Source organism: Ochotona princeps, chromosome 32 (genome assembly GCF_030435755.1).
Source record: "Ochotona princeps isolate mOchPri1 chromosome 32, mOchPri1.hap1, whole genome shotgun sequence".
In the NCBI taxonomy this organism is placed as follows: Eukaryota; Metazoa; Chordata; class Mammalia; order Lagomorpha; family Ochotonidae; genus Ochotona; species Ochotona princeps.
Window position 1 is genome coordinate 5,772,182 of NC_080863.1, and position 19,875 is coordinate 5,792,056.

The following is a 19,875-nucleotide window of genomic DNA, read 5'->3' on the forward strand; positions in this document are numbered from 1 at the left end:
CACCGTGGCTCAATAGGCTAATCCTCTAAGTGCCAGCATCCCATATGATAAGCTGTGGACTGGGGGAAATATTTCCACAACAGCCTCACATCTGGAATATATAAGGAAGCCTTAATGCTCAACAGTAAAACAAACAATCCAACTAGACAGCAGACGTTTCACTGTGCGGAAAAAGCAGTCCAGAGACCAAGGCAAGTGCTTCTGGCTGAAGGCAATGCCACGTGGAGAAGGACAGTGCCACATCGGCTCACGGAGAGAAATGAGTGGACCTGGTCTCTCTTGGGGGGAGGCAGGACTGGGATGGAGACGTGAGAAGCAGCAGGTGAAAAAGGTTAGAGAAACTAAAGCGGGGAATTCACAAGCAGGGCCAGCCAACGATGACTGGGACAAGATGGGCAACGCGGCAGAGTGTGCATCGCTCCCTGTGCACCTGGCCCAGGCCCAGAGCAGCTCATCTGCCCGGCTGCCTTGCTGGCTGTCCCCACGTGGTTTCGACGCCTTCTCTGGGCTTCTAAAGCTCACTCTTGCCTACAGACTGGTGTGTGTGTGTGCTCTCCCTGCCTGGAGAGTATGCCCCCTGCCCTCTGCCCCCGTCATCCTTCTCTATTAGCTGGGTGACAGCTGGATACACTTTCTGACAAACCCCGTGTTGATCAGAAGCTGGGCATTGGCCTAGTCACCAACTCTCTGGGTCCACCTTCTCTTCACTGTATGCACGGGATGCATTTATTGTGTGCAACCATATGCCTCCGTGTTACTGCAGTCAAGCACATTGTGACCGATGGGTGTGTGTGCGTGTGTGTTGCTGAAAATACCCCAAATCCAGTGTTCACACGCATTCAGGACACAGGAGTATTTACTGTCATCCTCACACACAGTACATCTCTGGACAGACCCAAGCTAACCTGCGAAGCACTTGAGGCTGAGAATGCTGGAAGCAGCTGCCTGCGTGTCTCGGATGTAACCAGAGGATAGCTGAATTGTAATTCAAAAGTATTTGACTCTTGAAGTCTTTAAAGAAATAAGGGTACAGCATCTTCATTAAATGAGGACACTGCAAAAAGCTCATGGAAATGGAGTTCAACGGTGATTTGGGTATAAAACATTTCTGATCCATGGATCTGGGGTCTTGAAAAAGTTGGAAAAATGTGTCTTACAGAACAACTCAGCATACGTTTCAAAATTGGGGGGCAGGGGCACCAAAATAAACACCCTCTATTTCCATTTTGCATGAACTATCTCCAGCACCGCTTCCACAGAGTTCTCCAATGCTCCCATCTCTGGCTCCTGACACCCTTAGGACACAAACACAGAGTGAGGTTGACAAGGGGCCAGAAAAGCCAAAAAGCCATCACACCGTCACGTCCCACCAGCACCAACTCCAGCCTCAGCATATTTTGCAAACTGTTTGTGAAAGTGAAAAGCAGGCCTGAGCAGGAAATGCCAGCACTGCCTTCCTGCCAGGTGGGCCCTGGCCTGGCGCCTGGAAGCCTTTACCCGAGAGTTCCATATTACTGATGGGGTTGTTTGCTGTGCATCGGCAGTCTGCATCCACAACGCGATTCATGGGGAACACCCACCTCCTTCCTGCCAGCCTGGCATTTGCAGGAGCTGATGGCACACAGGGTACTCTCTCCCTAATAAAAAGCCCAGTTGCTCTGTCTCAGGTGGGTTTCCCTGGAGAGAAGGAACACACTTTTGCAGTGGGACGAGACGTTATCTCCTCAGCACAGGAAGTTGCACGGGGGCTCCTGGTAACTCCACCTGCACCTGTTAGACTCGCTGCCCTGAGCGCTGCTGCCAAGATGCCCATGTACTCATCAATGTCCTTCCAGTGCATCCTTGAACCTGTGCCTGGTCGGGGGCAGCGGGACGAGGGAGATTCCACCTGTCCCTTCCCCCAATCAAACAAGACCTAAAACAAAACGGGATACATCCCATAGATGGGATAAATAGTTTGTATTTAGTAATTTCCCTAAGGGGGGAAAACAGAGTCCCAACATGAAGCCCGGCCACCTCAAGGTGGAGCTTTAGGTGAGAGCCCTGAAGATGCTCATCTTCCTCTCGCCAAATTCATTACCACTCTGGAGCAGGTTCCTGTCACTGAGACACACATCTATTAACTTTTTTTTTTTTGTACAGCTTGTTCTCTGGCTACTTAGCGCAAGGAGAAAGAATCGTTGGGTGGCCACAAGGACACAGCTGTCAAACTTTCAATTTAGACAGTAATCAAATGAAAAATCTGCTGCTCGCCAGAGGCCACTCAACAAAGCAGAGCAGGCCGCTGGGAAGTGCCAATGCTGCAGAGACAAGAATTGTATTTTTCTCACCCAATCTCTGGAGAAATAGGATTTAATGAAACTCATCTCCTCTAAAAGATACTGGGAACGAACTGAGGAACTTTTATCAGTGAAATAACATATTAAAGTATGAAAACTCAGATGGACATGTGACGTAAGCATGTTCTCTCCTATGGTAAGGAGAATGCATAGACAGCTTCCCAGTACTCTGGAAGAGCAAAATGCTATTGCTTTTCTCTTTTATTAGCATAAAAATACACAAAACTTGGGGCCCTGCATAAAGGCTCAATTGCTCTCCACTTCCCATCCAGCACCCTGCTTATGGCTTGGGACAGCAGTGGCGGACGGCCCAAAGCCTTGGAACCCTGAACCTGCATGGGAGACACGGAAGAAGATCCTGGCTTCAGCTCAGTTCAGCACTGGCCATCACAATCATTTGGGCAGTGAAACAACAGATGGAAGATCTTTCTGTCTCTCCTTCTCTCTGTCAATCTACCTTTCCAATAAAAACAAATAATTTTTTTTTAAAAAAACACACAAAATCTGCTGGCTCTGTCTTCAGACCAGAGAGTGTATACCTAAGAAGCCGTTGAACTTATCTGGACAATAAGATGCTGGACTCTATGTTTGGTATATGCTTGCAATGGGGGAATCTCAACTGAACTTGAACTGTGGTTATGCAACAAGGTGGAGGAATCCACCATGGTGGGAGGGTTTGGGGAGGGGTGGGGAGAATCCCAGTACCTATGAAACTGTGTCACATAATACAATGTAATTAATGAATTTAAAATAAAAAAAAATAAAAATAAAAAAAAAATAAAAAAAAAAAAAAGAATAATCCTTCAGATAAAAAAAAAAAAAAAAAAAAAAAAAAAAAAACACACAAAACTACACCAAAGCCAAGTCCATACAGATGTGTACCTGTCTGAATGACCTCCTTGCCGGTTTAACCCCTTTGATGCTCTGTACACCCGAGAGCTGATCCACATCTCTGGGATGCTTCTATGATCACAAAGGACGTGGCTCACCCTCCACCTGAGGACGGCACCTGCCAGGAACACAGCAAGCCCAGCAGCAAGGAGACCACAGAGAGACAGGAGTTGCCAAAGAGCTTCCAAGGACACAGAGGGAAGCCTGGGAGCAGCAGTCCACCCTTCAGACATTTCCCATTGCCAGCTCCAGGGTGGGTGTGACCCGCATCAGCTCCGGGGTGGGCATCATGACCCACATCACAATGGGCTCCTAGAGCAGTTCAGCAGCACACAGAAGCCACACCCATGTCTCCTTGGAGACTGGACGCAGGCTTGTCTCCAAGGAGAATGCTAACTTCATGTTTCTGGACTTGACCAAGTGTCCCCACTGGGGGCCTGTAGACAAGCATGCAGGTGGCTGCAGTGGTCAGTGTCTGTTCTGCTGGGATGGAGGAGGTGAGATGAATGGAATTTCCCAGAAAAAGGTTTATTCTATTGGATAATTCATACTATTTCTACAGAATCATTTGACCCATGCTATGAGAATAATTCCACTGAATAATATTTAATTGAAGCTGTATTCTATGGAATAATTCATGCACTATTTCTAAAGAATAATTTGACCAATCCTATAGACTGATTCCTATTTAATGAATATTTCCTTTAAAAAAAGATTTAATTATTTTTACTGGGAGATTTACAGAGATAAGGAAAGACAGAATGAAAGATCTTACATTTGTTGGTTCACTCTCCAAGTGGCCAAAATGTCCAGAGCTGAGCCGATCCAAAGCCAGGAACCAGGAGTTCCTTTCCAGTCTTCTATGTGAGTTCAAGGTCCCAAGACTTTGGGCCATCCTCGACTGCTTTCCCAGGGACAGGCACAAGCCGGGAGCTGGATGAGAAGTGGAGCAGCCAGGACATGAACCGGCACCCACATGGGATTCTGGCGCTTGCAAACAGAGGATTAGCCAATTGAACCACTGTGCAGCCCCTCCCCTACCATGAAGACCGACTGATTGAATGATTGATTGAGATGTATAGGAGAGAGAGGGAGCAAGAGCGGGATATCTCCAGGTCTTCCATGCCCTGGTTACTCCCCCCGATGTTCGCAATAGCTGGGGCTGGGCCACGCTGAAGCCTGGAGCCTGGAACTCCACCTGCTTGTTCCACACAGGTGGCAGGAAGCCACGGTCTTGGGCTATCAGCTGCTTCTTCCCAAAGTGTTAATCATTAGGAAGCTGGATCAGAGGTGACAGCATAGCAGGAACATAGGCACCCTTCTCACATGGCACAGGCATCCCAAGCAGCAGTGACAGCTATGTCCCAGCGCCTGCCCTCAACTGAAGATTTAAAGTCACAGACAAGCCTTGTTGATTAAAAACGGAAAAGGAAACCCAGAGAATTTCCTCCCAGCCTCATCCTGAGAAAACAGCCCCTGCTGGCCTGGGACATTTTCCCTTGATAATAACCGGTGCTGAGGAAGTGTCCAGGCGGCTGCTGATGTGCCAGGTCCTGGAGGGTGAGTGTCCTGACAACAGGTCGCCTCCTTGTTCTTTATCTCTGCTCAATGCCTACACAATGTTCAAGCCTAACAGACACTCAGAGAAGGTTCTGGATGCAATGAATTGAGAAGTCCCAGATGAATGAATTGAGGAAATTAAACATAGAGAATATTTCAGCATCAGCATCTGTCTAGGTTCATCCAGGCCACCCTAGAATGACCGTCACAAACAAGTTGCTGTAAGTCCAGAATCTAGCATCAATACCACCAACACAGGCAGGGATGTGAAGGCATGGAAATGTTAACTAGCCCGATCTGACCATTCCCCACTGTAAACACTGACATGTGAACCATTTACGAAGATGCCCAGGTATTACTTGTTGATTAAAAATAAAAACCTAAAACAGTAAAAAAAAAAAAAATTAAAAATCTTATTCAGAAAAATAGGCAACCAAACAACAACTAAAAAAAAATTCTTGGAAGGAAATGAGTCACATGATGAAGCTGACCCGCAATCTGCTTTTCTTTCCCTGGGTTTCAAGAGGAGCAGGTGAAGAAAGACTAGGAAACCTGGCCTTCTTTAAAACAGCAAAACAAACTCAGTCCAGCTCCGAAGTTTCCCTCATGGCTGCTCACCTGAGGGCCTAGTTGCTCCTGGGTTTGGAGGGGCCAAGGACTCGCCCACCGCCTCACGGCTGTGGCTTTGGCCTGAGTCCCCGGCCGAAACAAACAAACAAACAAACAAAAAAACCAGCAAAACAAGACATACAAGAAACAAAACAGATCATGAATACAGACAACAGGAAGACCGATGGCGTGTGACAGTGTTCCGAGTCCAAACAGCCCAGCAAAACTCAGAACAAGAATTAGCCTCTACATCAAGGGAAAATACAGACGGAGGATTGAACAGTGGCCATGGATCAGGGAAGGGAGTCACAGATGCAGGATGGTTGACAAAGTTCCCGGGTTTCCACTTCAAACAGAATAAGAAAACAGACTTACGTACAGCGTAAGGAAAACTCACTGGCAGGGGACAACATTAAACGTTAGCAACAGAGGGGGAGGGTCCTTCCTCTGGAATTGCAATGAAAGTGAGAACACGGGCTGCTACTTCGAGGAGCATCCCAAGCCACTGCACCTGACCCCTCTTCTGGCTGCCCGTGCTGCCTTCACACTGCCCTGCCTGCAGAGACCACCACTCGTATTCCAAGTTGCTGTGCTTCTTTGCAAATAGAAGCATTCTTCCGTGAGTAAGAATTCACTTCAGTTCAGTTCAAACACTTGCAAATCCAAAGAACTTTCCAAAGGAAGGATAGGTTGGCTTCTCTACCTGCAGAAAGCCCTGGACTGCATTCAAAATGCTGATGGCACACCCATGCTGGGACCAAACAACATCCCCAATGTTTTACGTGTTTCTTTGCTACAAGCCACATTTTTTTTCCAAAAAAACTTGCAAAATGACTCATGAAAATAAAGTCATACTATAGCTCAAAAATGTACAGAAGAAACGAAAGCAAAGCTCCTCTTTCTTCTGCCTTTCCAAGCAACTAGCAAGCAGCTACAGCTTCCCTGGAGCATGCATGATCAAGGGCAACGTTGTCTATGCAGGGCCTCCAAGAGGGACAAGCTGGGGAGCGCACACTTGGGAAGAACCACAGTGAGGACTCAGTGAATGTCTGAGCAACAGAGCCCACTGTGGGTGTGAGTGTGCGCTTAAGACACACACAGATTGATGCCTGTTTGTTTGAAGTACAGAAATTCGAGACTGCTCTCATATGACACACACAAGAACCCATTCCAGGTACACTAAAGGCTGAGTGTGAGTGGGAAAAGAACATTTAGGGGGAGACACACAGCTGGAGGGACCATCTTTTTTGACCTCAGGTTAGGAGGAGATTCCTTACACAAGACAGCAGAAGTACCAGCCACGAGGACTGTTCAGTTGGATCGTGTTCGAGTGTAAGACACGTGTTTTGAAAGGATGTCCTAATGGAAATGAAAGCCCGGTAGAACAAAAGCCACACTGCCTTCCCATGTGACTGAGTTAAATGCCCCTCGATACATCTCCCAGGGAAACGCTCTCTCAGCTTCGGCATATAGAATCTCTGCATCTGAGTGTTTCCTGCTCGCCTGCCCTGCTAGGTTCTACTCCACCGAAAGCAAGACTCAACAAGGCATGGACCCACAGTCTTCCCACTGCTTCCCCTGTGCGAACGGGCACACATCTATTGATGGCAGGAACCAGTGAGAGATTTTTAAATTCCAACACAACAGAGCAAAAAAAAAAAAAGTCAATGAGACCTACACAGTAATAGAAAACTCAGGGAAAACTATAAAAGAAGCTTTACAGGTAATTATTGTTCATTAAAATAAAAACAAGGAGTTACTGAGGGGAGGGGGAAAATCAGACAGGAAAGACTAAGGGAAAACACACAGACTTGAATACACACTAAAGAATATCAAAATAGTAAAGCCTAAAAAGTAAAACTGAAGAGATCTTGAACAAGAAAATACAGTCATGCAAACGATACTACAGTTTAGCCATTGCCCAGTAGCTAACAGAACACCCCCCCCCCCCAAAAAGTGAAAAGAGACAGTGGCTTAAAACAATTGATAGAACGGTAGAGAATGAATGGGCAATAAAAAGAATACGAGTGAACGCCACACAGAGAAACGCCCACGGAGTGAAAGGATCCTGCAGGTTTCCAAAGAGAAAGCGGCGACCACCTGCTTGCCTGGCCAGGCACGCAGAGACAGACTGCACACTTACCATCAACAACGCTGGAGGCAGTGTCTTCCAGGTTCCAAGGCAAAAGCACACAGATGGGTTTATCAAGGTTGGTAACCGGCACTGGGCAGCACACGCCACAGAAGCTGTGTGAGGGAAGTTCAACAAGGGCCAAAATGCTCACTCTGGAAACCAGAACGGAGTGATGCCACCTCTGGGCAATGAATGGTACGAGCTGTAAAATACAACTGCGTGACTTAAGTGGCTGAAATGGAGGAACTAAAAATTGCACCAGTATGTTGGGCAAACGAGGAAGGCGAGATGGCAGAGTACAGCAGGAAACCAGCAGACGGTGCTCAGAACTGATAAACCAGGAAATCAGAGCACAAACACAGGCCTCTGAGACAGGATGGTGACTAAGAAAAAGCAGTTACAGGAATTCAGCGTGGTTCCCTTCGGCAGGAAGGAATGGGGGTAGGGCGGCACGAGAGACGGGGAAACACCGCTTGTCATCCTGCACCTTCTGACTTCGCTAACCTTGGGCATGAGGTACTTTCACAGAACAGTAGAAACAAGCTAACAACCTGTTCAGAAGGAGGAAAATGGGTGGGACTGGTGGTTGACTTGTTGCTGTGCTGAGTGATCAGATGGGTGGGTGGTGAGGTCACAGACCATGCACACAGGGCAAGATCCGGGTGTGCAGAGCTGAGGAGAGATGACTCCATGAGTGACACAGATGTACACCTCCAAAGCCTAAGGTCGGGGGCGGTGGTCCTGGGCTGGAGATGACAACTGGGCGCTGAGAACGAGGACAGAAAGGGACTACCCAGGAAGAAATACAGTGGGATGAAAAGGAGGGAGACCCGGATGAGACCCTAAAAAACGCCAGTGTCAAAGACTGTTAGGGAAGTTCCGGGCTGCAAGTTGAAGAAGGAAAGCCACACCCCCCCAAATGCAGCAGGGAGGCTCTCTGAAGCACGGAGGCCCCGGTGTTTCCCAACTCCAAGCCGCCCAGAGGACTCTCTGACCCAAGTGTTTGGAATCCATCCAACACACTAAAGCACAATCCCCGACAAAGCTCACAATTGGAGGACAAGACCTCAACACCGGCCCATCTGGAAACACCTGTGACTATTCAACTTTATCTCAGTGCCACCAAGACCGCTTTGGGCTCCTTTTAATTGCATGAAGTTGTTGAAGTCTCCTGGAACAACAATGTCCTACTGGACTGAGCAGGCTCCTAGAGCCAGGCTGCAGCAGAACTAAGAAGTAGCTCTGCCTCCCCTCATGTCTGCTGACAAAACGCAATCTTCCTTCTTCCTCACAGGCACTGCCTAAGAACACGGGATGTGTGTTTAGTAGGAAGGACTCAACCTGTTGAATACGCTACTAAAAATGCAACTCGGTGGAAACTTGACTGCATGCATTTGTTCCCTTGGTAACAGTCGTGGGGAAAGTCACAGGGCGGAAGAAGTGGAAAAAAAAAAGTCTTCCTTTTGCCTTCAAGGTCCCAGTCTACAAACAGCCACCTCGAATGCATAATTCCCTGTGAGTTGTTCTCTCAAAGATCACTTTGTGCCACAACACTGCAAGCGTTCAATACACTTGCATGAACCCAGGGCTTCTCACTGAATAAAATCCTTTTGGTAAGGTGCAACCCTTTTATTCTACAGAGGGAGAGAATGAATGACAATCAGGACTCAGGAAATCTTGTCTTTGACATCAACGTAGAGTCAACACGCTTTGTCATCGCACCCAGCAACAGCAAATCCTGACCAACAGCGTTGTGCTGGGGTGGATTTAATGAGTTGTCACAGTCAGAACTCAGCATTATGGGGACTGTTCTGTATGCAAGCTTTCCTCTGCTGCAAGCAGACACAAACCAATATTCTCTTTTGCTCTCTCCCTGGATAATTTCTTGAGTGCCAACACCAGAGCTATCACAGTCGTATTAATGTGTCATCTATCTTGAAGCAAAATCTCAAGTCAAAAAGCTTTAAAGATTTTCAGGTCAATGCAGAGATGAAAGGGAAACATTCTGAAGTTTCCAGCTGCAAATGAAAATTGAACCAGCTCCAGACGGTTAGTGACACCTGCAGGCAGGTGTGCTGTAAACAGACCACACCTGCACAGACAGACGAGTCCATCTGCCTAGTCTTTTAACCTACACTGGAACACCCCTCAGAGAGGAAAAGCAAAAGGAAATCCTGGAAATGTAGTTCCATATGGGGGCAGTGAAGAGAAAGGAAACTGGAGTTAACTGTTGGGGTGCCTGAAATTTCCCTCAAAACTTACACTTGATTTTCCTGCAAATCTTACTGCTTTTGACTTTAAGATACACAAAAGGCTTTCATGGGAAATAGGTCAAAATGTTTATGCAACAAAACAGGCTTATCTTTTAATTCCACTTTTTCATCAACTCTTTGAAAGGGCCTCATATTGTACACCATTTACATCATATTTTACTTAGAGTTCTACTTTAACTTAAAACACTTGCACGCTATAGAGTGAAAACTATTTTTAGGAAACAGACTGCTTAATATGAATGACTCACCACTTCAACTATTAATGCCACGGGTTATCCAAAATAAGAAAAATTCTTTCCACACTGACATTTAATTTAGAGATTGGAGTGGAATATCGAATCAGTTTTCAATCCAGTTATCTTAAAAAGCATGTTTCACCAACAGTTTTAGAAAGATAGTTTGGAGAAAAGAAAAGGAAACTTTTCCCATCAGACCATTTATATAAAGGAATCATCACTGTCAGCAAAACTGAACGCATTCTGAACATGATTTGAATTTTTCTAAAGGAAGATAATTTCCAAATATTTAACATTCCCTGGACTACACACATGAATAAATAATTCTATTTCAACGCTCAATGCTAACTTAATATTTTTAACTCCTCGGAGAGTTTCAGAATGAAATGAAATATTTAAAGGTCCAATTTTTAACAACAAAGATGACATGAGAGAGGAAAATTAGAAACTCATTTCTCATGAACATAGACACAAAAAGACACAAAAACCCTACCAAAAAGTCTAGCAACCAGGATCCAGTAGTCATCATACTGATCCAAGTGATTGTTTCAAACATTTAGTAGGTCCAAAACGTATAGAAAGGAGGGATTTCTCGTATAACAGTCTAAAACAGAAAACTCAGACGGCCACGGGGACAAATGCAGAAAACACATCTGAGGAAGGAGAGCACTCAGGAGTTGAAATCCCTAGGAAAGAAGGTCACTGTGTCTCCGTCCGACCACCCAGCAGAAGAAAAATACTACAGCAAGCACCATAAATGGTTAAACACCGAGAAATTTCCCTTGGATATCAGAACCAAGAGAGGGGTGCCCACCAACAGCAGACCCATTCAACCTGAGCCTGGAGGCTTGGGTCGGAGTAGTGAGCAATCGGTGTAATCAATGCAATGTAATAAATGCAATCCCAATCAAAATTCCAAAACTTTAAGGGGATTGGGATTTATCTAAGTCAAATATCAACTGATGAACAAGAAAATGAGATACTAAGATTGATGAATATATAGTAACTCAACCAGTACAGAATGTATCAGAATACACAGGAGCAGAGCTACACCTTAGGAACACAGAATGAGACACAGAGTCTGGAAGGACAGTCTTCAATAGGTAGGATCACGGCCAAATGCAAGGCAATTAATTCAGCTATTTTTTCAAATTCTTTTATTTTGGTAATCTTTACATAGTTGATTAGGGCATGAAGGGTCAAGAGCTGCAAGAAAGCGGGTACTACCATTGTTTCCACATTAATATATTTTTTCCTGAATTCAGCGCTTTCCATCATAGCACACAAACATTAATTTTGGATGGCCTCTGCACCTAGGTATTAAAGGCTAAACACTGAATAAATGGAATTTAATACAGGAAATATCTTTCTAATATTAAGATAGTCAAGGATTTCTTAAACAAGGCACAAAAAGCACCAACCATGAATCAAAAGGCAGACCCACACGTGACTCCATCAAAGTTAACATGTTCCCTGCTTATGAGGAAGCATCACAGGAAGTAGTTAATACAAGCAAGTCACAGTGGGAGATGTGTTCACACAGGACCCAGGATGCACAAGAAAGTGGCAAACAATGCCAGTAAGAAGAACACACAACAGCACGTGGGAGCCCTTCACCCGGCAGGAATTCCACATGGCCATAGGCACAAGGAAGTGGGCTCAGCTGCACCTCACCCATCATAGGGTGGTCTTCTCATACTGGAAACAGTGACCTCTGCCAGTCAATTGGCAAAACACTGACAAAAGCAAAAGTTTTAAAATATGCTCCTTTAAGTTTTCTTGGTGGATTTGGAACAGCTAGGAGCTGGGACATCCTGATCCAAATCAGAGTGCCTGGTTCTAGCCCCAGCTCCCCGGCTTCCAGTTCAGCCCCTGCTAACACACACCCTGGGCAGCAGCATCAGACGATAGCTCAAGTGCTGGGGTAGGAAACCTGGATTGAGTTCCTGATTCCTAATTTTAGCCTGGCCTGGGCCTCGCTGCTTCCGGCATTTTAGGGTGTGAAGCAGTAGGTAGAAGATGCCTCTCTGTGTCTACTTGCAAATAAAAAGTGAAAATAAATTAGAAATAATATTTTCCAAATTTTAGCATTCCACATCCCACCGCACCCCCCCCCCCAATGTCACCACAGAGGCACTTCCCTTAAAAGATCTGCTATAAAAGTCGTCTTCCCAAATGACATCGCCATGGGATGATGTTAAGAGAGAAGAACCCTGTTTTAGACTCATCACTAATTCCAAGAGGAAAACCACAGTAATTTTCAGAATAGCTTAAGGAAAGAAGTGAAAAGCAATAGGATTCATGAGCCTCTCCTAGGGGGCAGGTTAAGCGGTCACCTCTGATTCTAGCATTCCGTATGGGTGGTGGCTTGGGTCCCAACTGTTCCACTTTCTATATAGCTCCCTGCTCATGGTATAAAAAAAAAAAAAAAAAAGAGAGAGAGAGAGAGCAGAAGATGAAAAAAGTGTTTGGGCCCCTGCTACCCACATGGGAGACCCACATGGGAGACCCACATGAAGCTCCTAACTTCTGGCTTCAGCCTGGCCCGGTGCTAGGCACTGCCGCCACCTGGCCAGTGAAACAGTGGATGGAAGATTCCCGTCTCTCTCTCTCTCTCTCTCTCTCTCTCTCTCTCCCTCTCTCTCCCTTCCCTCCTCTGCAACTCTGTCTTTCAAATAAACAAAAACATTAAAAAAAAAAAAAAGACAGAATACCTCCTGGAAAACTAATGTGATCATGACCAAGACACAAATTATCCGTAAACAAAATCTCGTTGGGATAGTGGGAGAATCCTTTTCTGTGTACATACTACTTAGACTGTGCTCCAACTGGATGACAAGTTTTAGTCGCACACCAAGATTATTCCAGTACTCCAATCTAATTCTATCTACTCAACTCTGAACAAAACTGGTACATCACCCTTTAGGCTAGATCATGCCACAATCATCCTTCCCTAAGCAAAAAGAAGAAAATGGGGTGGCAAACGTTCAAGGTGGCATTTCACTCGGGACTAACAAAGGCTTGCACACTTCCTGCTTTATGATGCAACGCGTTATGATAATTCACACTAACATCTTCCCTGGAAGTGCAGAAGACACAAAGGACACTATTTTTCATTCTGTCACGGAGAAAAAATAAATACCCCCTAATGAGATCAGAGGATGCTTTGGAAAGCTTGAAGAAAAGCGAAATTCAAAAGGCAAGTTTATTTTGGTGGAAACCAACATTTAAGCCTCTGAATGTTTTTTTTCATAACGCGCATTTCCATAAACTTTTAAAGACCCTTTGTACACACGGCTTTCAAGGATTTTGCACGGAAGTAAACTTACCTCCAGACAACTGCCTTGGTCCTAAAAAAAATTACATTTCAGAAGAAACGCAAGATGATCATACAAAGAATCCGGAATTGGAATTTTCCTTCCCAGTGCCGGTGGAAATTACACAAAAATGACAAACTCACAAAGGACAAAGGATGCCACGAACCAAAAATGACTTCTCTACCTCCCACTAGCGGATCATTCATCTTCTGGGTGTAGTATTCTGGGGTTTTTTCTTTGATTTCAAGACAGACAGACACACACACACAAGCAGACATGGTTCCTCCTCATCCATTTCTTCATTCAAAACATCCACCTACTGTCTGAGTAACCAACGTGTTGAGCAAACACAGCTCCTGGAACAGGATCAGACAAAATCCTCTTCCTCTCCCTTCTGCCTCCTGAAAAACCCATCAGTGGGGTGTGGCCTCTGCCTGCTCTGGGTATGGAAACTCCGGCAGGTGCCAGGGCCTCTGTGTTCATGCTCTGGCCAGGGAGAATCACCGAACTCATCAGACACTCCACGGCCTTCAGTGTTTGACACCCCACCTGTGGCTGCAGTCAGCCAGTGCCCGCAGGTGCTGCTATGCAAAGAAGGGGAAGGGGGAGTCACAAGGGTCTTTCCCAGACCACCCCCATCATGAACCAGCCATCCGTCTCCTCTGGCTCTTCCTGGGCGAGCTGCTCTCCTGACACCCAGGATACCCTGCATTCCGGAAGCCCCTACAGCAGGTGCATGAACGCATCACAGTACCTGTGTTCCCTGGCCACAACTCCCACAGCTCCTGGGAACCTGAGATTCGTTCCCAGCCTCTCTGCCTCCCTTAGGTATTCCAACCTCAGCAGACAGACCTGAGAAGACAGGCTGCTTGTTCTGTCACGGGCAGGAATCTCCACAGACTCTGCCAAGGCGCAATATGCGCCACTTCTACGACCTGACGCCACACCAATGCCGCAGGAAGCCTGTCTTTTTTGGCCTGAAGCTTAAGGAGTCAAGCCTGTGCCCAGGGAACATGGAATTGTGCTCTGAGAGGGCCAGCGGCCATCCTGGTTCAAGGTTCACAATTTCTTCTTTCACATCTCTGCTGCCCATAGTCTGGTGGATTCAGAGCCATGAACTGGTTTTCAAAACAGCTGTCTGCCAGCCAACACTTCCATTGGCAACAGGCCCGTAGTGGACATGCAAATGGAAAATCCCACTACAGCCCTTTTCTGCAACCAGAAACGGGTGAGAAGGCTCTGCTCACAGAGCCATAAAATAGTGTTTCACTCTTCCAACAAGGGTTCGTCTGAGCTGCTCTTGGCGTGTCCTCTTGGCCCCTGCAAGGGGTGGCAGCCTCAAGCCTCATCTGTTCCAAACTATTTTAATCTTTTCTGGCTATTAAACCGGTACAGTATGGCACTGGTGTTATGGAGCAGCAGGTAGGATATATTCTTTTTTAAAATTTATTGTTTATTTTTATTGGAAAGGCAGATTTACAGAGAGAAGGAGAGACAGAAAGATCTTCCATCTGCTGGTTCACTCCCCAAGAGGCTGTTAGAAGACCACTTGCTATGCCGACATCCCCTATCAGAGTGCTGCTTCGGGTCCTGGCTGCTCCTCTTCCAACCCTACTGCCTGCTAATTCTCCTGGGAAAACAGCAGAAGATGGCCCACTAGGCCCTGCCACCCATGTGGGAGACCCAGATGGAGTTCCTGGTTCCTGGCTTTGACCTGCCCACACCTGGCTATCTGGGGGAGTGACCCAACACTCTATCAGTTCCAGAAGGCCCCACCAGAGAGTCATTTATCTTTATTTCTGTCTCTCCTTCTCCATTGCTTTGTCTTCCAGATAAATGAAACTTTGTAAAAAAAAAAAAGATATTATTTTCAACAACACTTGCGAATTATTTTTCATTTAATAAATGAACCTGGAGACTGATGTTGTAGCTTAGTGGGTAAGTTACCTGTTGTGCCAACATCCCACTTGGGCACCGGTTCATGGGTTGGGTGGGCTCCGCTTCCCATCCAACTCCCTGCCAATGTGCCTGGGAAATCAAAGGAGAGTAGCCCAAGTGCTCTGGGAGACCCAGATGGAGTTCCTGATTCCTGCCTTTAGCCTGACCCAGCGCTAGCTGTCTCAGCCATCTGGGGAGTTAACCACTGGTCTCTATATTCTTTCAAATAAATAGAAAAGTCCTTTTTTAAAAAGGGGGACGAGGAGGCAACTGAGTCTGAATCCACTTGAGTTGCACCTCTGCCTACCAACTTACAGAGACAGGGAAATAAGTTAAATGGCACGACAGGAAGCAATCTGGTAAGACATTTTACTTTTTTTTCTTTTTTCTTTTTTCTTTTTTAAGATTTATTTAGTTTTATTACAAAGACAGATATACAGAGAGGAGAGACAGAGAGGAAGATCTTCCGTCCGATAATTCACTCCCCAAGTGAGCGCAACGGCCGGTGCTGCGCCAATCCGAAGCCGGGAACCTGGCATGTCTTCTGGGTCTCCCATGCGGGTGCAGGGTCCCAAATCTTTGGGCTGTCCTCAACTGCTTTCCCAGACCACAAGCAGGGAGCTGGATGGGAAGTGGAGCTGCCGGGATTAGAACTGGCGCCCATATGGGATCCCGGGGCGTTCAAGGAGAGGACTTTAGCCGCTAGGCCACGCGGCTGGGCCCAATATTTGGTGCTTTTAACTGTAAAACCACAGAGGTGGCTGTGACCACTTCCAGAACACCTGGAGCACTCAGCAGGGCATGGGATGAGGCCCCTGACACCAGCTTACCAGGAACCCGAGTCCAGCCTCTGCCGTGGCTCAATGCTGAGGGGTAAAAAGAATATCATGTGGCAGACACACTGAGGTGTGGCTGCAGCAAATGGAGTAGTGGAAAAAGTGACGCCACCATGTGTGTGAAGCCTGCTTTCATCCAGTTCATGGGCAGGGCCAGCCATCGTCTCTGGGGACAGGTACAGTGGCCCGGGGCACAGAGCAGCACATGGCCTGCAGATGTCACCTCGACCTTCCATCCCGCCAGCCTGCCTCAAGCCACTCCCATTTCGAGTAGGAATTCGTCTTGAGTGCTTGCCTCTCTCCAGAGCTCAGCCCTCTCCTGTGCACCAGACCAGCAGGTGGCTCTGCGAGAAGGACTGGAGGACAGCCTGCAGGAGTGGGCACCTGTCAAGCCCTCGTTGCTGCATTCAGGGACCTTGTGCAGATGACCCTGTGAGCCCAACCTCCTGGCATCGGCAGTGAACCCTCCCAGGACTTCCAGTGGTCGTGTGTGTGTGTGTGTGTGTGTGTGTGTGTGGCGGGGCGACTAAGTTTTACTAAAGCTTTGGGGGAACCTGGCCCACACCTCCTCCCTTCACAGCAGCTCTGTAGGTTCTGCCAGCTCTGCCTCCCCACGGGCACGTGACATCCCTGTGTGTTGTAGTTCATATCTGATCCCAGGCCCCACCCTACTGTGCCCCAAGGAACTTTACAAGCCCTTGACCCGCGGGAACTTCCCACAGTACTTTCCTTTGGCTCCCATGGCCCCACTCTGCACTGGAGATCCCCACCCCCACCCCAAGGCCCCCAGGCTGTTCTTTTTCAGTCTCCTTTATAGACAGTAGCTGTAGGGAGGCTTCCCAAAGCCTCCTGGCTCCTCTCACTTCATCTTTCAGGAAACTCCCTCTATGCTAACCCCAACCTGCTTAAACATCTCTGCCTGAGTCCCAGGCACACTGATATAGTACACACAGAACTCCCACAGTATTCAATGTTTAACAAACCCAAAGCTGAACTTCTGATTTGCCACCCAATCCCCTCCCCTGCCTGATCCCCATCAAAGGATATGCTGCCTGCTGCCATCACACAACAGGGCATCACCCTGGAAACCCGCTCTCTCTCCGGCTCTGTCGACTCTGACTCCGGACTCTGTCACCTTCCTGGTGACACCCTCAGAACAGTCCTCCCTCCCGCCTCGTGCTCTTCCATCTCTGGTTCCCTCGAATGTTCCATCCATACTGCAGGCACTGTGAACATCTCAGACCATGAGCCTAGCCTAAACCCAAACCATGCAACACCTCCATGCTGCAAAATGCAAAAACTCCTCGGTACAGCTCCGAGGCCAGCATGTTCTGCCCCAGCTCTAGGCTCACCTCTCACAGCCTCCCCTCTCCCCGACCCCACTCCCCAAGCAGCCTTTCTACTCCTGAAAAATCACACTGGCATTCTGTCAGTTGGATCATGCTGACTGCATTCTTGGTGCTCTGGGTCTGTGTATGTGCTTCTACAAAGTTTTTTTCCTCCTTGCCTGGAAAATTCATTTTCAGTATACAGGCAGAACCTGGCTAGTGCTTCCAAAAGCCTTTGCTCCCAGCCTAAATATAAGTGCCTCTTTTACACTCTTTCATAATTCTTATGACTTTTCCTTTGAAGCCCTTAACATAATATATAATCTGGACCCGGTGCAATAGCTTAGCGGCTCAAAGTCCTCTCCTTGAACGTGCTGGGATCCCATATCGCCACTGGTTCTAATCCTAATGGCCCCGCTTCCCATCCAGCTCCTTGTTTGTGGCCTGGGAAAGCAGTCGAGGATGGCCCAAGGCCTTGGGACCCTGTGCCTGCATGGGAGACCCGGAGGAAGCTCCAGGCTCGTGGCTTTGGCTCAGCTCCAGCCATTGCGGCCACTTGGGGAGTGAATCAGCTGAGGGAAGATCTTCCTGTCTGCCTCCTGTCCTCTCTGTTTATCCAACTTTTGAATAAAAATAAATTCTTTTTTAAAATGTAATACTGTGCATATACAGATACGCATTTCAACAGAGATCAGGAGTAGCCTACTGCCAGTTGATAAGATCCCAAGGGCATGGGGAAGCCCAGCTATCTCTCTACAATGTCATCAGCTCCTAGTACACCCAAGCATGAATTCATAAAAAGTGGAAGATCATAAATGATATCCATTAGATGCTTTTAACCTAGACAATGTTTTGCTTGTTTTCTTTTCCTGAAATAAACCCAATTTACAAAGAGCTCACATTAGGATATGTCAAATGTTCCCAGAAGGTAGAATGAAAAGATAATTTTGGCGCACAAAAATTTTTTTGAAATCCATGTCTAGCACCTTTGGGAGGATCTTGAAAATGCATATTATGAGGAAACTGCATAGATCTCAACATTTTGCAACTGAAATTTTTTTTCTTTTAATCCCACCTTTCACAAGCTTTGTAATTTTTCCTTAATTTGAGAGGCACACAAACACTTGCAAACGTGCGCGTGTGTGCAGGTGGGGGAGGGGGGAAGAAATATTAAGAGATCCCATCTGATAATTCACTTCCCAGATGCCCTTAATGGCCAGGACTGGGCTACGCTTGAACTGGGAGCCAGGGGCACAATCTTGGTCTCCCCTGCTCTCATGTGAGCAGCAGGAAGTTAGCCACTGGAGTTGTTACCACTGCCAGAGTAAGGCTTAGCTTGGAATTTGAATGAAGAGAGAGCTTGGGTTAATGTTTAACTTTGGCTTAATATTTATTTTGCTAATGTTAGCTTTATATCACACGGTGTTACTCTACTTCCTCCAGGGAGTTATTTATGCCATTATAAAAGCGCGGCTAATGCCACTAAATTCTAGATATAAGACACACTGCTAATGAACAGCATTAATTGCCTATTCCAAAAGCAGGAGGGGGGAAAGTCCCCAAAAATGTATAATCTGAGCCCAGCGTGGTAGCCTAGTAGCTAAAGTCCTCACCTTCTACACGCCTCAGGCTATGGACTGGCATTTGGTATAATGCTTAAGACACTATTGGGATTATCTTGGAATGCCTGGTTGGAGTCACATCTTCCACTCCCAATGGCATCTCTCTCTAATGTGAAGACCTGGAAAGCAGCAGGTCACAGCTCAAGTACTTGTGTCCCTGCAACCCACATGAGAGGTCCAACTGAGTTCCCAGATCTTCACTGTGGCCTGAACCAATCCCCACTGCTGGTAGGCATTTGAGCAATGAACTAGTGGATGGAAGATATCTGTCTCTCTGTACTTCAGATGAATTAAATAGTCATTTCCAAAAACATAGGCTAACAGAAAAGAAAGGCAAAAAAAAATCAAATGGCAATAGCATTACTTGCTAATAAACACTATAAAAAGCAGTAGGGGGGAAGGAGGCTGTCTACAGCCATCGGAGAATGAGCTGGAAAAGACAGGCCTGGGAGAGGCAAAGCAGAGCCAATGCTCAGAGAAAACAGAGCCAGGCAGGGACCTACGAGAGACTGGGTGTGGCTGGCAGAGCAGAGCATGGCACACAGCGGAGTAGAGGCCAGAAATGTTGCCCTGGGTGTCCTGGGATGCTATGCAGCTGGCCCTGACAGCCAAAAGGCATCACAAAGACCCCCTGCACCTGCTGGAGGCTGAACTTGAAAGAAAGCATCAAGTCCAAGGGAAAAGTGGTAAAGGCAGGCCTGAACGACCTTGGAGGTGCTGAATAACAAGGCTGGAGCTGATCAGACAAGAGGGGAATGGGATCCCAGGTAAGCGTGCTGAGGGAGGGCTGGG

General features: G+C 46.9%; 1 protein-coding gene across 5 annotated transcripts in view; it reads right to left on the reverse strand.

Moving 5' to 3' along the window:
* Positions 1-19,875, reverse strand: part of CSGALNACT1 (chondroitin sulfate N-acetylgalactosaminyltransferase 1) — a 153,295-nt gene that overhangs the window by 56,616 nt on the left and 76,804 nt on the right. The window contains exon 1 of one of the 5 annotated variants that reach the window (XM_004591391.2): positions 13,372-13,540. The exons of 1 other annotated variant lie outside the window; for it this stretch is intronic. The gene's annotated coding sequence lies outside the window, so the exon portion shown is untranslated. Of the gene's footprint in view, positions 1-3,221; positions 3,263-3,328; positions 3,903-7,684; positions 7,900-13,371; positions 13,541-19,875 lie in introns of those variants that run through there. 3 more of the 5 variants (XM_058657458.1, XM_058657457.1, XM_058657459.1) reach the window with 3 other exon arrangements.